This window comes from Triticum urartu, chromosome 4A (genome assembly GCF_056163025.1).
Source record: "Triticum urartu cultivar PI428250 chromosome 4A, HENAU_Tu73, whole genome shotgun sequence".
In the NCBI taxonomy this organism is placed as follows: domain Eukaryota; kingdom Viridiplantae; phylum Streptophyta; class Magnoliopsida; order Poales; family Poaceae; genus Triticum; species Triticum urartu.
This window is the reverse complement of record NC_141876.1, coordinates 255,244,216-255,259,712: the sequence shown is the minus strand read 5'-3', so window position 1 is coordinate 255,259,712 and position 15,497 is coordinate 255,244,216.

Below are 15,497 nucleotides of genomic sequence, written 5' to 3'. Positions count from 1 at the left end.
GCAATACCCTTACCAGAGATTACATGGCATAGATAGGTTACTTCTGATAACCAAAATTCACACTTGGAGAATTTGGCATAAAGGCGATGCTCTCGAAGTTTAGTCAATACGAGCCTTAGATGTTCGGCATGTTCCTCTTCATTCTTGGAGTATATGAGTATGTCATCGAGGTATACTACGACGAATTTATCTAAATACTCCATGAAGACCGAGTTCATTAACCGAGAGAAGGTGGCTGGGGCATTGGTTAAACCGAAGGACATGACGGTGTACTCGTATTGGCCATAACGAGTAACAAACGCCGTTTTGGGAATGTCCCCGTTTCTGATTTTGATTTGATGGTAGCCCAACCTCAAATCCATCTTGGAAAAGACTGAGGATCCAGCGAGCTGGTCATACAGATCGTTGATCCTGGGAAGCGGATACTTGTTCTTGATAGTGATCAAGTTGACAGGTCGGTAATCTATAACCGTCCGATCCGTTCCATCCTTCTTCTTGACGAAGAGGACGGGGCAAGCCCAAGGAGAGGAACTAGGACGGATGAAACCCTTTTTCAAGGACTCATCGAGTTGGTTCTTAAGCTCGGCTAGTTCTAAGGGTGCCATCTTATAGGGTCTTCTAGAAATTGGAACGGTTCTTGGAACAAGGTCTATCACAAACTCGACATCCCTGTCAGGTGGAACACCTGGCAGTTCTTCTGGAAAGACATCCGGAAAGTCCCGGACTACCGGAATATCTTCAAGGTATGGAAGGGGGTTGGCATTTAGGGAGTAAAGCTGGCGCTTGGCCACTCGAGTTAAGACATTGACTGTCTTGCCCGATGGGTGAGTAAGTTGAACGGTTCTAGTGGCACAATCAATCTTAGCATAGTGAGCTGACATCCAGTCCATACCCAAGATGATGTTTATGTCCGAGGACTTGAGAGCTATTAAAGATGCAAGGAAGACAAGTCTATTGACAAGAATTTCATTCCCATGGCTTACTCTAGAAGTTTGCCATCTAGAGCCTGGGGTTTGAATTTCCGTGGTAGTGGGCATGTCACAGAATGTTGTGTTATGCAATCAAGCATAGCTCATAGATATGAATGAATGAGATGCTCCAGTATCGAAAAGAACAGATGCCGGATGGCAATTAACAAGGAGCGTACCAAGGACGACGTTAGGATCCTCATGAGCCTCCTTGGCTGAGACATAGTTGACATGGCCACGTGCAGTGGTGACTGGCTTGGCATAGAATGTCTTTCCCGCTGGCTTACCACGACCAACGGACTTTCCAGACTGATTGGGGTTGTTGTTCTAGGGACACTCTCGACATAGTGACCCGGCTCTCCACACTTGAAACATGTCACAACATTGGGCATGGAGTAGCATTAGCAGCGGGGCCACCATAGGGCTTGGACGGTGCAAACTGCTGGTTGGGACGAGGCGCCTCAAAGGATGGCCTCGGAATGAACCTGGGTGGCAGTGCCGTGCTTGGAATCCACACCCGGCGCTTCTGAGATCCAGAGCCGGATGAAGAGCCAAAATCAAGAGAGTGCTTGCGTGAAGCGTCATAGTCAGACTGGCCTGTCTCAGCACTGATGGCTTTATTGACCAACTTCTGAAAGGAGGTGCACTCGTGCAGACGAAGATCGCGGCGAAGCTCAGGGTTAAGTCCCTTGCGGAACCTTGCCTGCTTCTTAGCATCGGTGGATACCTCTTCAGGAGCATATCATGCCAGATTCCCAAATTCACGACTATATGCATCCACAGTCAGTCTTCCTTGGGTGAAATTGCAGAACTGTTCCCTCTTGCAATCTATGAGACATTCTGGGATGTGATGCTCACGGAAAGCCTCACAGAATTCAGCCCATGTAGTGATTTGGCCGACCGGGCGCATAGCTTCAAAATTTTCCCACCAAAGGCTAGCAGGGCCTTCGAGGTGATAGGCAGCATAAGTAACCTTATCATCTTCGGCTACATTGGCAGAACGTAGCTTGTGGGTGATGCTGCGAAGCCAGTCATCCGTGTCGAGGGGCTCGACGGAATGGTTAAACTTTGGTAACTTGATAAAGTCATTGATTGACACCAAGTCATTTTGCTGATGGCGTGCAGTGTTCTGCTCAATCCGCTCCAGCAAGCGGTTAGTCTCACGCTTGTTTCTTTCCGCCTCCAGCATCGCTTCGGCCAGAGAAGGCGGGCAAGGCAGATTTTCACCCCTAACTGCACTGGCTTCCCCCTGCTCTAGGGCAGCAGGGTTGCTGCGGGTGTTGACCATCCTAGGAGAAAACAAGACAACGGTTTAGATAAGGATGACACAAACTTAGCAAGGAAGTGCAGAATGTAATGGATAACATGGAATGCTAAGATGTTCATTGCATGACATGGTAATATAGAAACTGCCATATATATACCATTGGTCATACACACCGTACATAGTTTAGTACAAGCCCAGGCTAGAGTACAACTACGGTGAAAGACATTACATCTCATCGAAGGCATTCCAAGCTCCTATACATTATTTTTCTACACCTCCGGAGCGTGATACACACCAAGTCGTATCCCACGGTCACACAGGACTGTGGAGAATACAACTATTACAGTACTAGTGATACTACTACTAGCTCAGACGGCTCCGTAGTAATCCTCATAGAAGTCGCCACCAAGGCCTGGAAGTGGAACATGATCATCTGGGAACAGACAGTCCTGCGGAGCCTGCAGACCATAGGGACTCGGATGTGGCCTTGGTCCCACAAGTGGTGGCAGACGGGGACCATGAGGAGGGGTGACGCCTCCTACATCGCTCCACTCCATACAATCTGGCAATCCAGACCGTACAGGGTACAAATCTGTCATGTCCATGTATCCTGCCTGCACCGCAGGTGCAAACTGAGTTAAAGTGACCCAATGATCAGAACGAGTGTGGAAAAGCTCCATACGCAAGGCCCGATTTTCACGGTCCTTATCCTCGAGCATCTCGGCAGTGGTGCGGAGTAGTGACTCCTCATGTGTAGAGTCATAGTACAAGGCCTGATAGTACCCCTGTGCTCCAGGAAGTGAGGCTGGCATGTATCGGAAATCGGTGTTCTGTAGCAAGGCAGTCCTGGCTCGAATGATAGTCATCATTGAATAGGCTGCATCTTGGACAGACATCTCAATAGTGACCCCAAGTCCATAGGAACAGTGAATGGGCTCAGTGGCTCCAGGATAAGAGGGATATATCCTGACGGTACAGAGGTACTGGCTCTGGTTGAAGTCTCTGAACTGCTCCTCGACGGTATATTCCGGATATCACCGATAGCCTGACTCGACCATCACTCAAACCAACATGGCCGTGTGGCCGGGCACATCGAGGCACCGGGTCAGACGAACCACTTGGTTCTGCGAACGGGTGGCCATCTGAAAGCATAGAATAATGCAAAGGCATTAGAATTTTCTAGGGGAAATCGGACAGCATAACGGCTGTAAATGCTCAGAAAAAGATTTGAGACATCCACAACAGTTTGCAATACCACTCAACAACATCATACCAAGGTTCTGATTCAACTGGCAACATACTAAAAGTAGTAGAAACTTTACTAAGGCTTGTAACAACAATCCTATAAGCTACTACGGATTAGTAACACGTGAACCTGATAGAAGAAGAGAGCCTAGTCCTTAACCCACATTGAATGAGAAGAGAATGACTCAGATGAGAGGGCATAAGGTAAAGGAGTAAAAGAGCCTTACATTCCCTCCCACAATCAATTCCCCTACATATAACTAAAGCATTTCTAGACTCGACATCGACCAGTTTGGCTCAACGAACCTACAGGCAGTCCGACTCTGATGCCAACGCTGTCAGGACCCCGATTCCAAGTCACATCGATCTAGCCGGTAACACCTCATATCACATTACGGCCTCACGCACGGTATCCCCACAGGTGTCGCCTTACCATGGCCCGGGACCGTTTGCGCCTTTTGGCTCATGTATATGATAGTGTCGCTAGCATCCATATGACAGAGAACCCGGGCCGACATGGCTAGTCGTGAACCCAAAGCGGCACAGACCTATGGAGACAGGCATACATGAATCACATCGACCATGTCGGTCATCAGCGAGTGAATCCGGACTGTAGCACTGGGCTAACAGGACTCCGGGGAACCCGGGCTGTAGCAGGCTAGGCAGGACTCCGGAAGTCACCGCGTGACATTTCCCCGAAGGGACAGACATCGGAACAAAGTGAAACACATGCCGGCCAGTCAAGTGTCCTGAGCAGTAGTGCTGGGCTAGCAGGACTCCGGTGAACCGGGCTGTAGCGGACTACTATGGCTCGAGGAGCACTAGACTACATTTCCCCATAAGAAAGGCTGCCAAGGATAAACAACTAGATTGTCGGATCCCACACATACCAAGCATTTCAATCATACACACAATATGCTCGATATGTGCAAATACAACATGGCATCACAACAAAACTCTACAACTCAAGTACTTTATTTAAAGGCTCCAGAGAGCCATACATAACATGTTCATACAGGTAGGGGTCACATGACCCGACACTCAAGTCATACAAGCATACAAGAACATGCGGAAGCAAATAGTCTTAGTACGGACACTAGAAAGAAAGAAGGCTTCTCGAAGCCTGTCTATCTACATAGGGCCCTCCATGGCCAGGATCACCACCTGGGTGGCAAGTCACTCATCGACGTCGAGATCTACATAAAACCCATTGGAGAGGGCGGTGTTGTCGTCTGAAAACAGTAATTAAGCAAACATGAGTACAAAGGTACTTAGCAACTCTTACAACAGGACCTACTATACATGCTCATTCTCAAGAAGGTGGTGGAGTTATTGCAGCAAGCCAGCTTTGACTCTTGGCTAAGCTATCCTATGAGACACCACTAGTAAAATAGTTTTTGCACACGAGTCCATTAATCACTAACACAATACTCCACCAGGGATCCTCCCTCGTCATCCTACGAGAGAGCCATCCTCGGTACTAACACTTATCTTGAGTCTTTTAGTAGTAACCATTAACTTGTCTATGAACTGTATAGGAAACCAAGTAGTCCTTTACCGCGGACACGGCTATTCGAATAGATGATGTTAACCCTGCAGGGGTGTACTTCTTCATACACGCTCTCACCACTTACCGTCGTTTACACGACATGTACTCGGCAACCTTCAAGCGGAAGCCCAACGAGGGTGTCAGCCACGGCCTACCTAAACAATCAAGTCTCTAGTCTAGGTTTATCGCCTATCCAGGTTCCATCCGTAGGGAGTCCGGCCGAGGTTTCCACATACGGCCCCGAACGATGTGAACAGGGTCCGGAGACGCCAAACGGGAGCCCGGCATACCCGGCCACGGTGTATCTACCGCAACATAGCCCACCCCTAGGGTCAGCGCTACGCACGGCCGCCAACACATAACCTGCAAACACCAGGAACTATTTGCAACTCCTGGACAGAGTACTAGGGTCAATTAAGAAGCCCAATGCATGGTAGTAGCTGATTCTTAAAATCGCACATACAGATCTCAGTTCTTAGGGACGGCCTCAATGAAACAACCCACCATGTACTCCTACATGGCCTCTCATCGATACCTTTACCAAATCATGTTCAACACATCCCTCACATTACCGACATAATCATTTCACTCTAGCCCATCACCCAGATGAACCAGACCTGACACAACTCTAAGCATAGCAGGCATAGCAAGGTAGGAACACATACATGGCTCAATCAACTCCTACACATTCTAGTGGGTTTCATCTAGTTACTGTGGCAATGACAGGTCATGCAGAGGATAAGGGTTCAACTACTGCAGCACACAGCAGTTTGAAACGTTGTTGTCTTAATGCAGTAAAGGAGAGCAGAGGCGGGAACACGGGATTGTATCGATATGATCAATGGGGCTACTTGCCTGATGGAGTGGTAGTAGGGTAGTGCCCTTCAGTTGGATACTCGGAGATATCCTCGGAGGCAGGACCTACCACGAAGGACACACAGAAAATAATCAACACATGACAATATGCAACAATATGATGCATGCTATGACATGGCAAAATGATGTGTCCTGCCTAATTAGCAGCAAGGTTGAAGTGGTTTGTCACGCATGAAACCATTACAGATGGATAGATTGAATTTTTCTGATCATTTTTCATATATAATTTGTTTGATTTGGCTCTATGGTTGATTTTCTATGATTTTTAGAAGTTTTGGATATTTTCTGGAATTTCCTATAAAAAAATAAATCCAGAAAATGAATAATTGCGTCAGCACTGCATCACTGTGACGTCAGCGAGTCAAAGGCACCAGGGCTAGTCAAACCTGACTGGTGGGCCCTGTCTGTCAGTGTCTCAGCTAACTAACATAATTAAGTTAATACTAACTAACTGTGAGTGGGGCCTGGGCCCACATGTCAGTGACCTAAACTAACTAAAATTAGTTATCACTAATCCTAAACTAATTAACAGGTCAGCCACACCTGTCATTAGCTCAGGGGGGAAGTCAACTTGGGCCCACATGGGTCAGACGTGGTCAACTCGCCGGTCAGCGGGTCAAAGCCTGCCGGCGTTTAGCCGCCGGCGACGCCAGACGCGGCGGCGTCCTGCGGGATTTGCCCACAGGGCACCATTTGCTGCACAGAGAGCAGCTACGGGCAGCTGGTGCTCGCCCGCATCCAGCCGTGGTGATGGCTTGGCCGGGGAGTGGCCGGAGCATCGCCGGCAACGAGCTTGGCGGAGGCCGAAGCTCGGGTCAGCTCGTGCGCGTGGCTGCAGTGGCCTAGGCGGCATGGCGCTAGCACCTACAGCATCTACGCGATGCGATGAGCACGCTGGACGTGCCAGCGGGACCGCTAAGCGGCCGGAGCTACGTCGGCGACGAGCTCAGGCGGCGGTGCGTTCGAACGGAAAAGGCGTGGCGGCTACAGAGCTCTAGCGACGAAGCGGAGAGAAGGGGGAGGAGCAGTAGCTAACTGGGAAGCCGCAGAGACGGTCATCGTGCTCAGGGAAGGCTCGGTGCAGTCGGAACGGCGACGGCAATCTCGGTGGCCCGAGGTTGAAGACGACGGCGGCGGGGACGATGCAGGGGCTCCGGCGTCATGCAGCTTGGCTAGTCAACATAGTCGACGACAGCAAACCGTCCGGACACGGTGAGAGGGAGCGGGGACAGCGTTGGACGTGGCTGCGGTGAGCGGCAGCGACGGTGACATCTCGGGCTACGTCGGGGAGGGCGAGAGAGAGGAGCCAGAGGGGAGAGCGAGTGTCTGCGAGGTCGGGGAGAGAGAGGGGGTTCGTCCCACGTCGACAGCTCGACGAGGGGAGCGGAGAGGCGGTGGGCAGCTGCGTGGCACGCATGTTGTGCTCGCCATCGAGCAGCTGCTTGCTTGCCTGGCCAAGCCAAGCAGCTCGCTGGAGCGGTGGCTGGGCTAGGCCGGCAGGTGGGCCTGCTGGGTGGCGCCAGGTAAGCCTTTCTCTTTCTCTCTTTCCTATTTTGTTTTCTTTTTCTATTTTCCTGTAACTTTAGGGCTTTGTTAAAAATACTTAGGCACTTACTAAAATCCTGAAAATAATTGTGGGCTCTATTGGGATTATTCCTAACAGCCTCACTTAAATCCAGAATTATTTGGGCATTTAAAATATTTTATAGCATTTAAATGCCCAAATTCAAATACTTATGATTTAATTCAAAGAATCCAGAATGTCCTAGAAAAGAGTGCACCATTTTGCCAGGGGTTTTAACCCAATCCAGAAATGATGAACATTTTGTGAAGGGCATTTTTGGTTCATTGAAAATAATTTTAGTAAACCCTAGTTGTTTCCAGGGGGTGCTGGGGGTTCTATCATCCCCATTTCAAGTTTCTGTAAAAGTAGACATGATGCAACACTCTAATGCATGAACCAACTAGGGTGTGACAAGAGCAGACAATGCTATCTGACAAAGCGCATGTCTTGTTGGTTACGGATAGCTCCTCAGAGGAGGATTCAGAGACATATGACCAATTGTACTCCCCCCCGAGGTGCATGCTCTAACTTGGCAGGGTTATATTGCTCATATCGTGCATATGGTGTCTTGCATTGGTGAGGGAGTCCTGGATTAAGGGGTCCTCGGATGTTCAGGCTATGTGACATGGGCCGAACTGATGGGCCGTGAAGATACAAGATAGAAGGCCTTCCCCCGTGTCCGGATGGGACTCTCCTTTGCGTAGACGGCAAGTTTGGCGACCGGATGTGTAGTTTCCTTTCTCTATAAACCGACTCTGTACAACGCTAGCCCCCTCTGTGTCTATATAAACTGGAGGGTTTAGTTCATAGAGGCAATCACAAATCATAGAGGGTTTAGCCATGACGATCTCGAGGTAGATCAACTCTTGTAACCCCTATACTCATCAAAGTCAATCAAGAAGGAAGTAGGGTACTACCTCCGTTAAGAGGGCCCAAACCTGGGTAAACATCGCGTCCCCTGCCTCCTGTTACCTTCAATCCTCAGACGCATAGTTCGGGACCCCCTACCCGAGATCTGTCGGTTTTGACACCGACATTGGTGCTTTCATTGAGAGTTCCTCTGCGTCGTCAATACAAGGATCGATGGCTCGCCTTGTTTTCAATGACAAAATTACCTCTGGAAGGGCCCTCGCTCCTGGACAAATCCTCAAGCTCGGTAGCTTTACCATGGGCGCCCGTTCGGCCGTTTAGCCAAAGGCGATCACCCAAACTGCCAAAAATCATCTCCGCATTAGCCTCGAACACTTCGATAAGATGGATCCGGCAGATGTCTCATCTATGAACGAACTGCTAGATCGCATCACCGCCCTAGGGGTCACAACAGACTATGATCAGATTGGGCTTAGACCCGATCAGAGGGAAATCAGGTCCCCGCCGATCACCCATCTGATGGCAGTCGTGGAGGAACAATCCAAGGATGCCTCTCCCCCTATGCTGAGAACAAGCTAGCTATGTTCGGATTTCTGAGCCTTGCGAGCCGGATACCCATCTTCGGGAAGAGACCTCCTATCCTCCGAACATAGAACCATGCGTTGAGCCTGAGAACTCCCAGAACACTCCAGATCCCGGGCTACTAACCTCAGAAATTCTTCAATCTCCAGACTCTGAAGTGGGTCAGGGTTCGGATTTAAACCCGCCCACCCACCACAAGCAATACTCCCCAAGCAATTCCGGTTCTCTGGACATATGCGACCTAATGTACGTACGACAGGAACCTCAGGAAACCATCCATCACTTTTGGGCCAGATTCCTCCTTGTAAAAAACAAGATCAAAGGTTGATGCGACGACGACGCGGTTTCAGTATTCTGTCGCAACTGTACGGACGAGGGTATCCTCAATGCCCTCAACCGATGCTGCATACTGCACACTGCAGAATTGGCGCACACAGTACAAAAATACTGCGCAATGGAAAGCGCCTAGAAAGCCCAGACAACCCGGTGGGAACCACCCGCCTTTAAGCCACCCACCGGACGGGCAAAAAGGATGCACCCTCGTGGGGCACCCGATCATCATCCCATGGACAAGAAAATTAAGCCCTTAACGGGACACATAACTGTCCTTGATGAATGGCTCGACAAGCCCTGCCATATACACACGACGCTGAATTCAAAACCAACGCACAACCTTCGGGCATGTTGGGTACTCCGGCAGGTGGCTAAGAGCGGTGAGGCTATTCTTACCAATACAACCGCAGAGAAATACTCTCCGGAGGATGACAATCTCAACGTCTTTGCGGTCTTCGAGACATTTTCTTCAAATAATCGGTGTAAAAGGGCACTCTGTGACCTCGCCGAAATAAACCAAATAGCCGCAGTAAATCCTTGGACCGACACGGCGATAACTTTCACCGCCAACGACAAACCAAGGGCTCGATCAGTCCGCGAACCAGCCACTTTGGTCTTAAACTCAATCGTCGATGGCTTTCGGCTTACTAAAGTGCTCATGGACGGTGGCAGCGGACTGAACCTCATCTACAAAGACACGCTCGATAAAATGCAAATAGACAAGAGCTGCATCGAGCAAAGCAGTACAACCCTTCGATGCATTATCCCCAGTCGAGAAGCGCGATGCTTGGGGAAAATTAAACTTGATGTGGTATTCGGCATGCGGGAGAACTATAGGTATGAAGAGTTAATCTTCCACGTGGCACCTTTCAACAGTGGATATCACGCCCTATTGGGGCGAGACGGATTCACACGCTTTCAAGCCATACCCCATTACGAGTACATGAAGCTCAAAATGCCCGGGCCCAATGGAGTTATCACTATCACCAGTGATCCGGACACAGCACTCCGCTCGAAAACAAAACCGCATCCCTGGCCCTCGAGGCATTATCCAAGGCCCTTGCTGCCGAGGAGCTCACCGCTCTGCATTCCACAGTAGATAGAGACGACATAATCCTAGATAAAAGGCCTAAGTCCACTTCTTTCAAGCTAGCAAATGAAATAGTCAAATTCCAAGTTCACCCGATGGATCCTAATAAAACAACAGCCATTGGAGCACAGCTGGATCCGATGGTCGGCGCCGCTCTAAGAGCTTTCCTGCATGAGAATTGGGACATCTTTGCCTGGCATCCTTCGGATATGCTAGGAACCCACACAGACTGGCCGAACACAGCCTCAACATAATAAAGGGGTTCAAGCCAATCAAGCAAACGCTGCGGCAATTTTCCAAACCCAAGTGACAAGCTATGGGGGAGGAGCTAGCTAAACTACTTGAAGCTGGGTTCATTAGAGAGATCAAACACCCGGATTGGTTAGCAAACCTGGTCATGGTGCCAAAGAAGGACAAATCCTATCGCCTTTGTGTCAATTTCAAAGACCTCAACAATGCCTGCCCTAAGGACCCCTTCCCACTGCCCTGCATTGACCAAATTATCGATGCAACTTAAGGACACGATTCACTATGTTTCCTTGACGCATACTCCAGATACCATCGGATTAAGATGAAGGAATTCGATCAGGCCGCAACGGCTTTCATTACGCCATATGGGCCTTTCCGCTTCAAAACTATACCTTTCAGACTCAAAAATGCCGGCGCCACTTATCAACGCATGATTCAAACATGCCTGGAAAAACAAATTGGCAAGAAAGTGGAGGCATGTGTGGATGGCCTCATCACCAAGACTAAGCATGTTGAATCGTTGGTGGACGATCTGCGAGTCACATTTGACAACCTCCAGACATATGATATCCAACTCAATACGGAAAAATGTGTCTTTGGCGTGCCAGCTGGAAAACTGCTCGGGTTCATCATGTCCAACAGAGGAATTGAAGCAAACCCAGCAAAAATCCGGGCCCTGTCACAATTGGCAACGCCAACAGACTTAAAACAAGTCCAAAAGCTAGCGGGGTGCGTGGCAGCATTGAGCCGTTTCATCTCCAGACTAGGAGAAAAGGCACTGCCAATTTATCACCTGCTCCGATGCACTGACCACTTTGAGTGGACGGATGCGACAACAACCGGATTGGAAGAAATTGAAACCTTGTTAGCAAACAACCCAATCCTTGCCACACCAAACATCGGCGAGCCTATGTTGCTCTACATATCCGCAACTCACCAGGTGGTGAGCGTTGTGCTCGTCGTCGAACGAGAGGAAGAGTGTCGGAGTAATGGGCCATAGGTAGGCTAATCCAGGCCTAGAACCTTTCAAGAAATTGAGGCAGACTGCGCCCCTCAAGACCCCAGGACGAAGAGTCGCCTTCTGAGGAGTCGGCGGTGAGGCGGCCGACTGCCCACTCACGGCCGAGTCCCAGGAGCAGCTTCAGGATAAAGCAGACTCCTGACTGGCGACTTCCAGAGAAGCCGGCCTTGGGGAGTCGGCCCGCGACGCCCACAACCCCCATGCCCTCATAAAGAGGGAAGGGACGGGGAGTGGCCATAGTAAGGTCCACTCCCACCCCTTTTCCAAGGGCAGGCGTGGCTACAGTACGCCGTACCCGCGGAGATCTCCACGCGGTGTGACGCTATTGCCATGCTGGCCCTGACGTCAGCCCCAGAGGGCAGAGTCCTGTGCCCATGACAGCTTGCTGATACAACCCAAGGATGATGGGTCCCACCAGTCAGCGGGCGTATGAAAGACGGCGAGAGCGCCACCAGTCGGCCCGGATGGGAGTCGGCCACCAGGAGTCGGCCGGCCCCTCCCACAGTCCCCACGCACCATTAATCAGACACGGCAGGTAGTGGCCACAGTGATCGCCCGCCAAACGGCGGAGCTGTCGCCACGACCTCATGACCGAGCCTGCGTCATTAGAGGCACGGCTACAGTAATCTGCAGCCGGCAAGACCCGCCTGCGGCGGACGCGGCCTGTCGGCTCCGTACCGAGCCAGTCGGCGGGGCCCACCAGTCGGCGCGCCCCAGGAGTCGGCGGATAAGACGACGGCCAGAGAGACTGACGGCTGGGCCCACGCCCAACCGGATTACCATTGTACCCCTGGGGGGTAGGCCTATATAAACCCCCCAGGGCTTCCATGCAAAGGGTTGGAATCCATTAGCACTAGACCAGATCGTATAGGAAGGAGAGAGCTAGCCTTGCCTTCTCCTACCTCCAGGAAACAGCTCGAGGAGCAACCGTGTAAACACTTTGCCATTGTGATCATGCGGAGACCCCGCAGAGCAGCAGTAGGGGTATTATCTCCCCGGAGAGCCCCGAAGCTGGGTAAGATTCGCCGGTGTGCATGCCTTCTCCTTATCCCATTTCCAGGCACCGGCGACGTTCTACTCGCCCCCACCATGATAAGCCATCCTTTGGCATATGTCGCACCCAACCCCCAACATTTGGCGCCCACCGTGGGGCCTGGTGCATCGTCGTCCGGAGACCCGCTCTGGACGGGAACCCTTTTCCTCCCTGGCGAGCGCAGCTAGCCCGGCACGCCAGACGAAGTTTGCGCTGACGCGCTGCACGGTGCTGAGATCGCCTGCGCAGCCAGCTGCCTTGCCGATCTTGTCGGCGAGGTTCGCCTCTCCGACGAACGTGCATCCAACGCAGGCATGGGCGGCCCTGAGAGCCTCCTCGCGGGCCTCCTCGACCAACTCCACATCGCCGGCGAGCCTGCCGTGGACTTGGAGTCTGTAGGCTCCACCGACCCGATGCTGGTTGACTCCGACACCGCGTCGCTGGACACGTTCCCCACTAACGTGGTGGTCTACGATGAGCCTCTCCCTTGCGCGGAGAGCGACAGAAGCACCGTCACCGAGGTGCTCGTCATCGGTCATGACAAGCCTCCCGGTGGAGGAGCGCATGACCCACTTGGCGTGACACTGCAAGACCTGACTGCGCCCCTTCCGGAAGACGCTGACGCGGAGACGTTGGAGCCGCGCCGCCTTCAGCTCGTCGAAGGCGCGAAGAAGCTGGCTAGCATGAGGCGCTTGTCAGAAGCCTACCAGCGTGAGATGGATCGCGCTGTGGGTGGCTCGCCAGCCCCAGCTGGGCCCAGCCGCCTTGGCGCGGTCCAGCAACGCGGCGTGGCCATCGCCAACCTGTTCGGGGCAAATCGCCCTGTGTACGCCATGCCTGCGGAGAACATTCGGGCCGCCCAGGCGGCGGCGGACGAGCTGGACAACTTCGAGGGCGAAGAGCGCCGCCTGATGACGGAGCGAGTCCAGCGGCTCCTCGACGCGGCTGCCGCGCAGAACGAGGCCGGTTGCCGCACGGAGGTGCCGCAGCGACAAAACCATGACCCGCCTCCACGCCGAGATCAAGGCGCGACGTCTCGGACGCCGACTGGCGGCGCCCGAGGGAGGAAAGACAAGGATCCGGCTATCAGCCACAGTCAGACTCACATTACCATAGAGCGCGACCAAGACGGCCGCCCGAGAGCAGTGGAACGACGGGACGACTGTCCGCCTCCTCCTCCTCGCAAGGAAAGGCGAGTCTCCCCGCCGCCTATTGACCATCTGACTCTCGGCGACCACCTTGGCCGCCGAGAGGGAGTCGGAGAAAACAACGCCCGCCACCGAATCGACCGACTCCACCGATCCCTGGCGCTAGAAGAAGAAGATGAGTTGGGTCTGCCTTGTTTCTGGCCCCGCATTCGAGATGAGCCCTTTCCAAAAGGGTTCACGCTCCCAAGAGACATGCCAAAGCTCACCGGCTCCATGAAGCCGGAGGACTGGCTGGTTGACTACTCCACGGCCGTCAACATAGCGAACGGCAACAAGCGTGTCACCGTAAAATACGTTCCGCTCATGCTCTAGGGCACGGCCCGGACATGGCTGAACAGCCTGAAGCCCCGCAGCATCAACAGTTGGGTCGACTTCACTGATGCATTCGTCCGCAACTTCACAAGCATGTACAAGCATCCTCCCAAGCCTCGACAGCTTTCCTTGTGCATGCAAGGCCGCAACGAGTCGACTCGCTACTACCTCACGCGATGGGCCGAGCTTCGGAACTCCTGCGAGGGCATGCACGAGGTGCAGGCTATCGAGTACTTCACCGCCGGGTGCAGAGAAGGCACCCTCCTCAAGCACAAGCTCCTCTGTGACGAGCCAGAAACCCTCGACGAGCTGCTGATCATAGCAGACAAGTATGCCACGGCCGACTCCTCCATGAAGGTGGAGATTCAAGTTAGCGCGACTGGCAAAGTGGCCCCTCAGGCTCCAAGAACTCCGGCAGCAGACGCCAGTCGACGGCAACAGCATAACGACCACAAGCGCAAGGCCCCGCAGCCGGCTTCCAGCAGCCGGCAGGTGGCGACAGTTGAAGACCAGCAGCCAGGTGGGCAGCCTCCACCCAAGCGACAGAAAGGTGGCAAGCCCAACTGGTTGCCGGCTTTCTCATACGAGTAGACTCTGGATGGTCCTTGCAAGTTCCACAGCAGCGCGAAGCCGTCGAATCACACCACCCGGAAGTGCCACTGGCCCACCAGGATCGCCAAAGGAGACGGCCTCCTACCTCCCCCGCCTGCTGGGCAGCAACCTCCGCCTCCGCCCCAGCAGCCGGCTGTCAGGCCAGTCGGCGCAGTACAACACGAGTACCCTGAAGAGCACGGAACCTACGTGATATTTACCAGCATGGCTAATGATCGACGCAGCAGGCGGCTGCAGCGACAAGAGGTGAATGTAGTAGCATCAGAGACACCAGAGTTCATGCACTGGTCCGAGTAGCCTATCAGCTGGAGTAGAGCTGATCACCCAGCGGGGATGCCGAGTCCGGGCTCTTATGCCTTGGTCTTGGATGCCACCTTTGCCACGGATAGACGAGCTGCTCGTTTCTTGCGAGTTCTGATAGACGGAGGCAACAGCATCAACATCCTGTACAAAGACACCATGGAGAAGTTAGGAATCAAGCAAAGACAACTTCAGAACAGCCGGACTGTGTTCCATGGCATTGTTCCTGGTCTTTCCTTCTCACCACTCGGCAAGATCCTGATGGATGTCCTCTTTGGAGAGAAAGATCACTTCCTCCGAGAGTCAGTTTGGTTTGAGGTGGTGGACCTCGAGAGCCCATACCATGCATTACTTGGCCGGCCCGCCCTGGCCAAGTTCATGGCAGTCCCCCACTACGCCTACCTCAAAATGAAGATGC